Genomic DNA, 12,989 nt, shown 5'->3' with positions numbered 1-12,989 from the left:
CGGTTCCCAGAACAAAAGCTTTTACGTGCATTGATTACTAAGCTTATTAGCTATCACTCAAACTAAAATTTTCCAACTCTGAAGCCCCCTATCATACTGTGGTCTCCTTTCTATGAGATCAGCTTCCTACGAAAGTATTCATTTTGTTGCTGGGCAAGTCACTTGGCATCGGACTGTCTGGTGGGGGTTAGGAACACACCTAACTGCAGACCCGCCTAAGGGGGGACATTGTAATGCCACATCCAGCTATGGTACCCAAGAAAATGACACGGATTAGAACAATAAATGCCTCTCAAAGACCAGTGATACTAGGCAGCCAGGAGATTAGACAAGCCAATACTTTAGAATCCCTCTCTGTTTTATGTTGGATACCACATCATTTATTTGTTTTACTTTATGCTCTATGGGCTGTAAACTACCCGTTGGGTTAAAACAGCAGAGCCCTCTAAATTCCTCACATCCGTGGTTATGCCTTCGAAGAAGGCGGTCTGCAGCGGCACAGATTTCCCAGGACGGCTCCTCTGACTGGTCCTCGTTCTTGACTAATGGCACCGGTGGGCTGTGAGGTGGCCTTCAAAGCTGTGGCCAAAGCGTAGGCTAATCTGACCATGGGTGGCATCACAAATATAGTTAAAGACACACATTCAGCAGGGCTAACAAGGTGTAAGTCACTGTTGCAATCAGGAGTAAGGGAGAGGTCCCGTCGAACCTGGGTCAGGTGGGGCTGCTGAGGCATAAACACCGTCAGTCTTGCAGAGAGCGTGGTCCCCAGAGCTGTTTGCGGGAACACAGGAATAGACACCTGACACATCAGAAACCATCCTGCTGGCCGTTTAACATGAGCGTAAGCGTAAGCTCCGTCAGTGGTGGTGGAGCAGTTCACCTTCACACCTGCTGAGAGCACAAGGCCGTTTCAGTGCAGTTGACAAAGGTTGCGCACTCTCTAGCTGGGGCTACATCAGTGACTTTCAGTGAAAACATTTCCCTGTTCTTTATAGTCACCACTGGTCCCCAATTTTAAATGTCAGAGTACGTCATTTTCTTTTTGATACGCTCAAACACAGTATAATTTCTAAGGCTTTCCAAAGGGGCACAGACACCTATAAGACATGAAGCGAAAGTCTGTTCAACATAAGTTCCTCCTGCAAAGCAAAAGTCAGAAATATTCAGAACATTCTTTGCTAAATATACCCAAATATTTTCATGCCGTTTGAAGGGAATAAGTTGTCCATACTGAGGGGTTAAACAAGAGGTAAAGAAAAGAACGTAAGTCATTGTTTTTCAAACATGACTTCCAGATCTTCCTCCAGGGCTCTCCTTATTCTGGTGTGATGAGTCCACGGTTTTATTTCTGCCAACTTCACCGTGGTGGGGGTGGTGAGGAGTCCGTCCCAGAGTCCAGTCCACTTTTTTCCTAGTCAGCTCTCTGGAGATGCTGTCACCCAAGTCTTGAGTGGCACCTTGTCTGCAGGCTCGAAGGAATGCAGCAAGCCTGTGGGAGGGGGAGTCTCTAATGCAGGCCAGGTCATTCCTCAGAGCTCAGGTCTGACTTCAATGTTGTACATTTTCTTTACCTCCAGTTTTTTATCTATATACATATCTCCCACCCCAACTGTGACCTGAAATGGCCACCCGTACACAATTTCACAGGGACTCAACTGAATCCCACTTCGAGGAGCCACCCTTATCCTGAGCAGGGCAATAGGCAAAGCTTGAGCCCGATGGAGATGAGTTTCTTGACACGGCTTGGCCATATTTTTTTTCTTCAAGGGGTGATTTATCTTCCCTACTTCCCAGAGGCCTGAGGTCTCCATGCCATGTGGAGTCTCCACGTGATTCCTAAAATGTACTGACCTCCTGTGTAATTTCTGAAACAAAAGCAGGTCCGTTATCAATCTGGAGGCTGCCAGGGAGGCCGGAGCGAGGCATTATTCCCTTCAACAAAGCTTTTACTGCCTCTCAGGATTTCTCCTTTCTCTATTCTAGCAGGATAACCTTCTACCCATCCTGGAAAAGGTGTCAACAAAGACTAACAAACATTTCCACTCTCAGACCCTTGGCATCTGAGTAAGGTCTATTTGCCAGTCCTCAAGTGGACCCTGTCCTTGGTATTGCTTTCTCTCTTTCCTTTGATGGGGGATCTGTATTGAGGTTGTTCTTCTGACACACAACACACCCAGCAATTACTTTTCTTAGGGCTCTAGAAATTCCAGGACCCGTGAGCCACGGTTTGACACAGGTGGTTAATGAGTCTCTTCCATGGCCTGTGGCCTCCTACAAATGAGTCATGAAGGCCTCTACTAAATGTTGTTCATCAAAACCCCAATGCTCAGCTTTAAGCCTGCCGTCGAATATTCAAGGTCAAATTGCAACAAGTCCAGAACAGGTACCAGGGGCCTTATAAACATTCCTTCCGCAGCCTCTTTTGCTGCCCGTTCAGCCAGATTGCTTCCTCTAGCTGCTTTAGTGCGCTCTCTCAGATGCCCCGGGCAGTGAGTGACTGCCGCCTGTAAAGGTACCCAAACAGCCTCTAACAATTTAAGAATTTCTGCTCCGTGCTTCATCTCCTTTTTATTGGAGGTCAAGAGTCCTCTTTCTTTGCAGATGGCACCACGTGCGTGCAAAATCAGGAAATCGTACCTGGAGTCGGTGCGCACATTCACTCTCTTTCCATGAGATGATTCCAGCGCCCTCGTCAATGAGGTCAGTTGGGCTTTCTGGGCAGAGGTTCCAGCGACAAGGCGACAAGGCCTGGGCCTCCACTGCTCCTCCAAGAGTCACTACTGCACACCCGGCCTCTCTGCTTCCTTTGTGCACACAGCTGCTTCCATCTGCACGGAGAGCCCAGGCTGCTTCTTCTAGAGGACGGTCCCGTTCACCAGTTCTGCTGGAAGACACTTCATCAGTTATCTCAGCACAGTCAGGCTGTGGCACAGCCGAGTCAGGCTCCGGGAGAAGAGAGGCAGGGTTTAACACAGTTTGGAGGGAGACCTTGGGATTGTGGAGAAGAATGGTGCCTGCCCCTTCTCCCAGCAGGGAGCCACACACTTCCCTTTCGCTCCAGCAGGCTCAGCACTTGCTGGGACACATAACTGGCGTAGGCTGTCCCAAGGAAAACGTTTCCAGCTTCCTGCAAGAGCTCACAGGTGGCTGCCACTGTCAAGCAGGCGGACCACCCTGGACAGTGTGATCTAATTTCCTTGACAATTATGTGAAGGGCTGCAAATGCCACTAAGCATTTGGGTGAGGAATCCTAGGGCAACGCCCTGTCTCTCACGCACAAATCACTGAAAGGGCTTCAGTAGGTTTGGAAGCCCCAAGGCCGGTGCAGAAGCCAGGTGCACCTTCAGGGACTCCAAAGCCCGCGTGCACTCCTTTGTCCATTTAAAGGGCTATATTGCGGTCCCTTCAGAGCCTCACACAGTGGGTGAGCAGTGAGCCCAGAGTTTGGAATCCAAAGGCAGCAGCCACTTGCCACCCCCAGGAACCTCCTCAACTGTTTCCTGGTGTTGGGAGGGGTCCCTGGTGGACTTTGGTTGCAAGGCCTGCATTGTACTCAGACTTTTCCGCTCAGGGATGCCTTCCCCATCCCTCAAGGAGGCAGCCCTCATGCTGCTCTAAGAGGGGAAGGCCATCCCCATTAGGGTCCCAGTTGGGCTCAGTTACAGGTACTGCCCTGGGAAGGCCCAGAGCCCCATCTGGATTTCATTGGTGTAACCTCTGAGCCTCTTCATGGGCCTTATCCAACACCAGCCTCTGCTCATGCCCCGTAAGCAAAGAATTTAGTAAGGCTCGTGTGTCTGCCCCATTGGGATGATGAGTGGCAAAAACAGACACAGCCAAATGAGTCATTTTAGCAGGATCACGACCATGAGAAGGGTTTGAGTTTTTCCAGTTCGACAGATCTGATGTAGGAAACAGAGCATGTGCCCAATAGCATCCAGCAGGCTGGCCCTCTGGCCCCACTCCCACAGGAAGTCTCTGAAAAGGATATCGCCCTGCCGAGGGAGGGGCTTGTCCTCCACCAAATATGGTTCCCCGACGGATTCCAGACGGCGATGCCAGTTCAGGCCCACTTTCCCCAGTTCCCTCATCTGAGTGGATCCCCTGGGGCTGCGGGAACTCTGACCAGCCTGCAGTGGCCGTAATATCTGGATCTGCCTGGCCCCTCTCTTTTGAGCTTCTATGTTTCACATGTAAATTCTCTTTTCTCTGAACCATTAACTTATTCTCTTTCAATTTTGCCTCTTTATCATGTAAACTCAAAAAAAAAACCTTCTAAGTAAAGCATTTCGTCCCACTTCCCTGATTTTTGACAAAACAACTCATTACAGTATAACACAGTGATTTAAAGACCCATTCAGAGACCAGCGCTCTCCTGAATCTAAATTACACAGGACACAAGCGGAACAGTATTACAATAAAACCACATATGCTCTAGATACATGCTTGTAAGTCGATGAATTAGCCAGAACTGGCCCCAAGGGGCCGTTTCCCAGAACGAAGGCTTCCCCCCCACCCCCACCCCCCGGTTCTAGCAGATGGAGCTCCAAACGGGAGCACCCAAACCAACTAGACATCATTTTCTCAGACCAAGCTCTGTAACCCAAAAAGGTGCCCCTACCAGACGACCTAAGTCACGACCCAGGATTTTAACCTGAATCAGAAAGCGCAACGGCCCAATCAAACGTGATGCACGAGGAGAAGTGCCTCGAGTGAGGGGCAGGGTCCTCAAGAGAAACCACTTGGCAGCTGCTCGGCATTCTCTGACTCCAAACCCCAGGGGCCTCTCAGCCCAGGCAGCCAATGGGACTCCTTGCAAAATACCCAGACTTACCGGAGAGTCCCAAAATCTGTCCGGGCAGAGTCAGCAAAATATGAAACCAGAGAAGACACCGGCATTCGGGCTGCCTGTCACTACCAAACCCAATAAGCAATGACCTCGATTGAATCTTTAAGGGCACTTTATTCAGACGGCCAGCGATCTGAGAAGATGGCAGGTTTGCACCCTAACAGACCGTCTTGTCTTTTCTTTCCAGGCCAAGGTTTTTATAGCAGGGGATAAACAAGGTGTGGTGAGGGGGGTTGGAATTCAGGGAGGAGTTCATTGGATTAAGAAAACCACTCCAGCATTCTTGCCCTGGGTGGTGGTCTTAAGCTGTGCCCCAGGCGGTGGTCACCTCACTCTGCAACACAATGGCTCAGCTATCGTCTGGAACTGCTTGCCGTCCTCCTGAGGCAAAAAGGTGGAACAGCTGACGGGGCCCCTGGAGTCAGGGTGGGACCTTTGTTCCTACCTTTTGCCAGAACAAAAGCTTTTCTGTGCATTGATCACAAGCTTATTAGCTATTACTTAAACTAAAATTTTCCAACTTTCAAGTCCCCTATCCTCACTGGGCACATTTGCAAAAAAAAAAAAAAAAGATATAAAATTATTTTTTCACCTCTCGATTAGATGTGCATTTCATTAGCTGAGAGATAATCTGCCTTCTGCTGTCTCTTTCTAGACAGTGAGCGCGTTGAGGACCAGGACTCCACTTATTATCCCTGCCTGTTCAGTGCTCAGTGCATTTCCTAATTAAAAAAAAAAAAACTTCTGGCGTTAAATGAGTCCCATAACCTTTACATGACTTTCACTTACGTTTATCTCAGTCTCTTACCACAAGGTTCCCCACTGAGAACGTTTGCTTTGTCCCACTTCCACACAGCCTGCCCCCCAATTTTCCCCGTCTGCCTCCTTCGGGGCGTCCGGGTCCCAGCGCAAATGTCCCCTCACCAGCGGGCTCTCCCGCCGGTTCTCATGCCGCCGCCATTGCGCTGCTGTTTCTGAGCACTCACCACTGTCCGATGTTGTCTGGTTTATGCCTTCAGTTCAGGATGAAATCGAGAGCCAAGGGCAGGCTATGAGCAGAGAAATAGCATAAGCAGACTCGTGCTCTGGAAGGTTCACTCTGGCTGGCACAGGGAGAGGGGGCTTTTGAAAGGCCAGCCAGGAACCTTCTGCAACAGGGCAGGCCTGGCTTAAGGTGATAGAGGTGGGGGTGGTGAGAAGTGGGCAGTGGACACATTGAATATGGAGCCCAGAGGACTTGCCAATGGATTGGATAAGCGGTGTAAGAGAAAGAAAGCAAAGAGGCAAAGTCCCAAGGTATTTGGCCTATGTAACTGTGAACATGTTTACTCAAAAAAGTCGTAGCACAGAGCCCTTGGCTGGTGTAGCTCAGTGGATTGAGCACCGGCCTGCAAACCAAAGGGTCGCTGGTTCGATTCCCAATCAGGGCACATGCCTGGGTTGCGGGCCAGGTCCCCAGTTGGGGGCGTGTGAGAGGTAACCACACATCAATGTTTCTCTCCCTCTCTTTCTCCCTCCCTTCCCCGCTCTCTAAAAGTATACAAATAAAATATTTCTTTTAAAGAGTCATAGAATGTTTGGATCGGGCTACCTTTGAAGTCATCTCCACGAAGACAAGGCCCATTTCTGTACTGCAACTATTGATCCCGGGGGTTAACACAGCGCCAGGCACACAGGCCTCAATGAGGACCTGCTGGATGCTGAGCCCCGTCTCGGAGGCTCCCGTTTCCGACTCCCTGCCACCCCTCCCGCTGCCCTCCCGCCCCGGGAGGAACGCTGAGTCCCCAGCTGCTCCTGCACCCCCCTGCTCCTGCCTCCTTTGTCCCCCTCAGGAGTCCCTGTGTACACAGGGTCCCCACCTGAGTGGGATGCTGGAGTGGCAGGGAGGGACCTGAAGGACTTGAGAGCTTTCTTTCCGTGCACCGCAGTCCTCCTGTGGTTCTTCTGCAGGGGCTTTTAACAACTCTGCCCGCTGCCTGCATTAGCCGCCAGAGGAGGCAATGGGGGGAAGCAGCAGGGAAGGTTCTGGTTCTTCTTCCATTTCTAGAGAAGAGGCTGGTAGAGCTCTTATCACCTCTGTATTGTGCCAGACATTCCTTGTCCTGAGTATTATGCCGCCGCCCCCCCCCCCCATCACCATCATCACAATGCTTTACTAAAAACAACTGCAACCGGCGTTCGGGCACCTATTTACTGCCTACCAGACCCGATGCCAGTGATGCCACCCACACCACCTCACTGCCTGCCTTGGACGAGCCTGGGAGTTAGGTGCGATCATCCCCACTTTACAGACGCAGACACTGAGGCCCGGTCCCATTTGACCACCCACCCTAAATTCACTTTACAGGGTTCGCGTCTTCTTAATAATAAGTGGTCGCCATTTGCAGGAAAGGCTCGGTTTCTGGGAGCAGGGCTTCGGGCTTCAGATTTCAAACCCAAATTCTTACCCACGGTCCCTCCACGCGGTCGGCTAAATGCTCCTCGCTTTCTCTTTACGGGTCGGTGACGTTGTGCCTTGGGTCTTTCTCAGATGATCTTGCCGCTGCCTCTGGCACCTGTGACTTAGTGCTCGGGCAACCGGATCAGTTTCATTCTGCTCAGTTTGGGGGGGGGGCGGAGAATAACTTCTAGATTCGTTTCAGGTCAAGGTGAACACGTGGCTGCAGCTGTTTGGGGCTTTTACTGTTCTACCTTTTTTTTTGCCAAGGATCAATCTCTCTCTCTCTCACTCTCTCTCACACACACACACAGCTTTCTCTTGGCTTGCAAATTTCTAGGGAGAATTGCCCTCCTTCACAGAGCGGAGAAGAAAAGTCTGGGCTTCAGAATAGACTGATTTGGCTCAAAAGAGGCCGCCCCTGACTGTGTCTGGGCTGGCATGCCTGGGGAGAATGAATTGGGCCGGATCTAGAGACCCCGCTGGCTGGGCCAGGCGCTGGGACCCCGGCACAGGGCAGCATAAACTGGGGAAGGAGGGTCTTTTCCTTCCACTGGTCCACCCAGCGGACTTGGAGTCAATCTGCTCCGAGACGTGGCAGCAACGATCGCAGTCTCATCCCTGCCCTCACCTAGCTGTTCTGTTCAGCGAATCTCTCCAGATTCTAGTTGGAGAGACACAAACAGCTTATTTCGATGTGATGTGGGGAGTGCACGGGGGGCGGATGGGCACTGAACCAAGGATTCCAAGAACAGATGCTACAGAAAATGCTGAAGGAAAAGTGGGGACAGCGTCCCTGGCAACGGGGACCGCACAGACAAAGGTATGAGATGCAAAACAACACAGCACCTACTGGCAACAGAGTGCAGTTTGGCCTAAGAGGGACATTCACAACTGAGAGGGGTGGCCGTTCTGAGGCTCACTTTTCTTATCTCTGAAACAGGAGGAAGGCATTGCTTCAAACAACGCCGGGTCTGGCCAGCTGTTCCATCAACGATCGTATCCACGCCCCAGTAGATTTGAAACTTCTAAGCAGCCACCATGTCTGAAAATTATATCCATGGTCATAGCTCACCTAGGCACTGGGCAGAATAAAGTCTGCATAAAATAAGTCATTAAAAGTTTTTTAAATTTACTTTTAGAGGGAGGAGAAGGGAGGGAGAAAGAAGGGGAGGGAAACATCAGTGTGTGGTTGCCTCTTGCACAACCCCCACTGGGGACCTGTTCTGCAACCCAGGCATGTGCCCTGACGTAGAATCGAACCGGCAACACCTTGGTTTGCAGGCCCAAGCTCAATCCACTGAGCCACACCAGCCAGGACAGTAAGTCATTTTTGATTGTCTAGTGCCTTGCATATATTAGAGGCCTAACATGTACTTGTTGAATGAATGAGTGAGTGAAAGTCAAACCTGGTGCCTGGAGCTCTTCTCCTTCCAGGCGCAAGCTGGGAGGAAGGAGACACAGGGAACACACCGGCACTGTCTCTCCTGTGGCCACAGCTGAGCCCTGTGGAGTGTTGTCCCTTAAGGCAGGGGTCCCCTGGGTGCCCAGTGGCCACCCTGTTTGACCCCCCACTCCCAGGGGCAGGACAAAGGAGAATGGCTGCAAATAAAAGGAAGAGGCTGGGGGGCCAAGGAGGTTAAAGCCCGGGGAACATAAAAACCCTCCGCTGCAGGGAAAAGCACTCTTCTTCCCATGAAAGCAATGAAATTAGGGGTAATTGTGAGACACGGAGATTCGATAAAGCCAGGGAGGCGCTCAGGTGAGGGGGGCCGGGACTGGCGGGGGCGCTGGAACAGCTGGTCCTCCCCTCCAGTGCCCGCCATTGCCCTCCATCACAGTGGCTAAACACACAGTCCTTCCTGGGCCCGCACCCACACTGCCCGGTCATGGGGCGGCTGGGGCGGCCGGAGGCGCTAGGGTGGCCTGCCCACCCACTGGGCACGAGCCTCCTCCCAGCCACTGTCCCCTGCCTGGGACTTGCTCTGAGGGCAGGAGACTCACGGGGGTGCGAAGCCGGGATCACCCTGCTGTCTACCTGCAGGCCACAGGCCACCAGAGGGCCTGGAAGGAGCCAGGGGACAAGCTGTGGGGCAGGGACAGGACATCCCTTCCTTCCCTGTGCCCCCATTGTCCTCCTTTGCACCCACTGAGACTCCAGTGGTGAGAGCTCACACCGTGACTCAGAGAATGGGAAGCACAGGCCCGGGGGGGTACACCCAGCAGGAGCCAGCCAGCCCAGGTGTTCCTCAGTGAGGGAGGATCTTCAAGAATGTGTGATGTCTAACTAGGTCCACTGCACAGCCTTGGGGGAGGAGGCAGCAGAAGCGTGGGGGGGGGGGCAGGGCGGGGGGCGGACAAGGAAGTTGTAGTGCAAATGTACAACGGNGCCAGCCAGCCCAGGTGTTCCTCAGTGAGGGAGGATCTTCAAGAATGTGTGATGTCTAACTAGGTCCACTGCACAGCCTTGGGGGAGGAGGCAGCAGAAGCGTGGGTGGGGGGCAGGGCGGGGGGCGGACAAGGAAGTTGTAGTGCAAATGTACAACGGAGTATTATTCACCCATCAAAATGCTGTCCTGGGTGGACCTTGAGGGCATTACTCGAATTGAAATATGTCAGTTGCCTGAAAGACAAATACTGTGTGATCTCACTGACATCTGGGACAAAAACAGAAAGAAAAGAAACCAACTCATAAATACAGAGGGCAGATTTGGTGGTTGCCGGAGGAAGGGAAGGGTGGAGGGGGCAAGAGCGGGGAAGGGAGTCAAAAGGTAAAACCTTCCATTATATAAAAAAATAGCCCCGGCTGCTGTGGCTCAGTGGGTTGAGTGTCTGTCGTCGGTTCGATTCCCAGTCAGGGCACATGTGTCCCCAGCCCAGGGGCAGTGTGAGAGGCAACTGATCAATGCTTCTCTCCCTCTCTCCCTCCCTTCCCGTCTCTCTAAAATAAGTGAACGAATATTTCTTTTAAAAGTACTTAAAATAAAACATGAGTAACAGGAAAAAAATGGTAAAAAGTGGAGAAAAATGTTGAGTGCTCAAGCTGCTGATCACAGCCCCGTGTCCTCAGGACGGTGCTGTTGTGGCCGGAGCATCTCGGCGAGGACGAATAGTGCTTCCTTCAGGCCACACCCTGGACTGTCGCCCTACACGCTAGTCGATGGGCTGTGCACGGCGGNGGGGATGAGGCCCTGTCTTCAGTTCCACCAGAGGATGAGATCGAGGGGGGAAAGTTGGTTAGAAAGAAAAACACGGGGCTCTTTTGGAGGACAAAGTGACAGCCAGCAGCTAAGAACCTCTGAAGGGCCGGCTGGCCAACCAGGAGCAGGTTGAAGAGATGGGAGGAGGGCAGAGAGGAGTGGGGGCACTTCCCCCACCACTGTCACAAAACATCACTAACCGCTGGGGGCTGGGCCCCTCGGGCATCTGATAAGGTTGTTAAGTCCGCTGGAACACCTGCCCGGCCATCTGGCGCTTTCATCCCCTGGACAGGGCCTCCCAGGCCTCCTTGCCCACCTCCTCCAGGCCAGTGGGCTGCAGGGGTCCGAATACTTGCCAGCAAGAGTGAACCACCGCCCCCCCAACCCCCAAGAACCAAGGCAAATTGCTATGTTTTCAGGGGACACTGCAGAAACACCTCTCTGACTCTGGGAAAAGACCGGTCTGTAGCCCTCACGTGGGCTGGGCTGGGCCCTCTCTCCAGCTCCTGGTACTTTAAACATGGTTGGTTCTGAACTTGCTGAGATAACAGAGCAGGGCGGTTGGGGGCTGGAACGGGGAGAGTTTAAACAAGGCTGTCCTCTCCTCCTATCAGCAGCCCGGGGACCATCAATCATTTCCCATGCTGGGCTTCAGGAGCTTATCAGCAGGGTAATCGCCCACCCCGCCCCCCACCCCCTGCCCAGGCCTCTTCTGGGCTCTGGAAACCATAGCATTTGGGGGGAAACACAGTACCTAGGAGCAAACCTAGTGAGGCTCTGTCTTGCGGCACGTGACCCACAAACGTGTGTTTAGCTGTTCCATGAGAGCCCTGATTTGTGTTAAGAAAAACACACCAGAGGCTGCCCTGACTGTTCTGCATCCTGCCTGGGTGCTGATCACGCAGCCGTGTGCAAGGGTGCGGCATCACCCAGCTGCTTGCTTCAACGACTTTTACATGTGTCCTCTCTCCGTATCACCCCTCTAGTTATAAATTTAAAAGAAAAACCTAAAAAAAATGCACATTTTTTTAAATGTGCATTTAAAAAATGCACACCTGAGCCCTGGCTGGCGCGGCTCAGTGGACTGAGTGCCGGCCTGCGAACAAAAGTGTTGCCAGTTTGATTCCCAGTCTGGGCACATGCCTGGGTTGCAGGCAGAGCCCCCAGGGTGGGGGGCATGCGGAGGAAACCACACACTGATGTTTCTCTCCACCTCTTTCTTCTTCTCAGCCTCCCTCTCTAAAAATAAAAATTTTTTTAAAAATGCATATTCTGAGCGATGCTAAGCTCTCGGGCTCGCCCCGTCAGCCCCCACCTGAGGGTCCCCAGCTGTGTGTACACAATTGTACCTGGATCCCTGCCTGGGGTGGGAAGGAGGACCAGCAGCAGGGTGTACAGAGATGGAATTTGGAGAGGGCACATCTGTGTTTGAATCTTGACACTGCTGTTTCCTAAGTCACTCTGGGCCTCTCTGGGCCTCAGTTTCCCCACCTGGGAAGGCGGGGCAATATTCCCTGATTTGCCAGTTGTTGTGATGATCACAGATGATGAAGCGGAAAGCGCCTAGCACAGCACAGGCCCCTAGGTCACGGCTGGTCCCTCAGGAGCCTGCGTCCCCTGCTTACCTGACGTCATCTCAGCCTGTCACCCCCAACACCTGAAACAGACCCTCAAAGTCCCTTGATACTAGCTTCTCTCTCCCCATCTCCTCTGACGCATTCCACGATTTCCCATCCCTCCTCGAACTGCAAATGTCCTGCTTGACCCTTGGCCCATCCCCAGTTGTCTGTAACAGTGGGTCAGTCCTTTCTAGGGTCCACCCCACAGACCACCCCCACCCTGCACTCAGTGCCCCCAGCAAAAGTCCAGCCACACCAGGTGTGGCCCCGACCCTACCTGTGGGTTCAGGAGCCCTCGGACCTGGATTTCCACGGCAAACAGAGAGGATGTTAGCAGCCTGCCCAATACTTGCTAGCGCAGCCCGGGGCGGGGGGGTGGGGGGGTGGGGGGGGGCACTGGTTGTCAGGGCCCAGGCTGGGGGTGGGGCAGACTCAGCGCCCAGGCGGGAGCTGCTGTGCACACTTGGGAACGCAGACCCATCTAAGGTGAGGTGCCCGATGTGGACGGACCCACAAAGGGCATCGGCGCCCACCTGTGCAGTCCTTCACCAGCATGCGCCCCCAGGACACGTCCTTCCTCCAGGAACCTCTGAGTTGGCAACACCGCTGCCTCCTGATGGGCCCACGTCTGCTTTCTTCTCCTGCCTGCGAACACCAACCCCAGCCCTCCTCTGCATGCCTGGCCCCCAGGTTTACAAAGACAACCATGTTTCACCCTCAAAAGGAGCTTCCTCCAGGGGAAGGACATCCTGTCCCTTCAACACCAGCTCAGGCTGCGCCTAAGAACTACAGTCCCTGCTGTGCCTGCCCTGGGTTGCACCCTGGAGGCGGTGAGGGGCAAAATGAAGAAATGATGGCTATTTGCACACGGGCTCCAGCGT

Source organism: Sturnira hondurensis, unplaced genomic scaffold (assembly GCF_014824575.4).
Source record: "Sturnira hondurensis isolate 20B ecotype Veracruz unplaced genomic scaffold, ASM1482457v3 Scaffold0007865, whole genome shotgun sequence".
In the NCBI taxonomy this organism is placed as follows: domain Eukaryota; kingdom Metazoa; phylum Chordata; class Mammalia; order Chiroptera; family Phyllostomidae; genus Sturnira; species Sturnira hondurensis.
Note: the sequence above shows the minus strand (reverse complement) of the source record.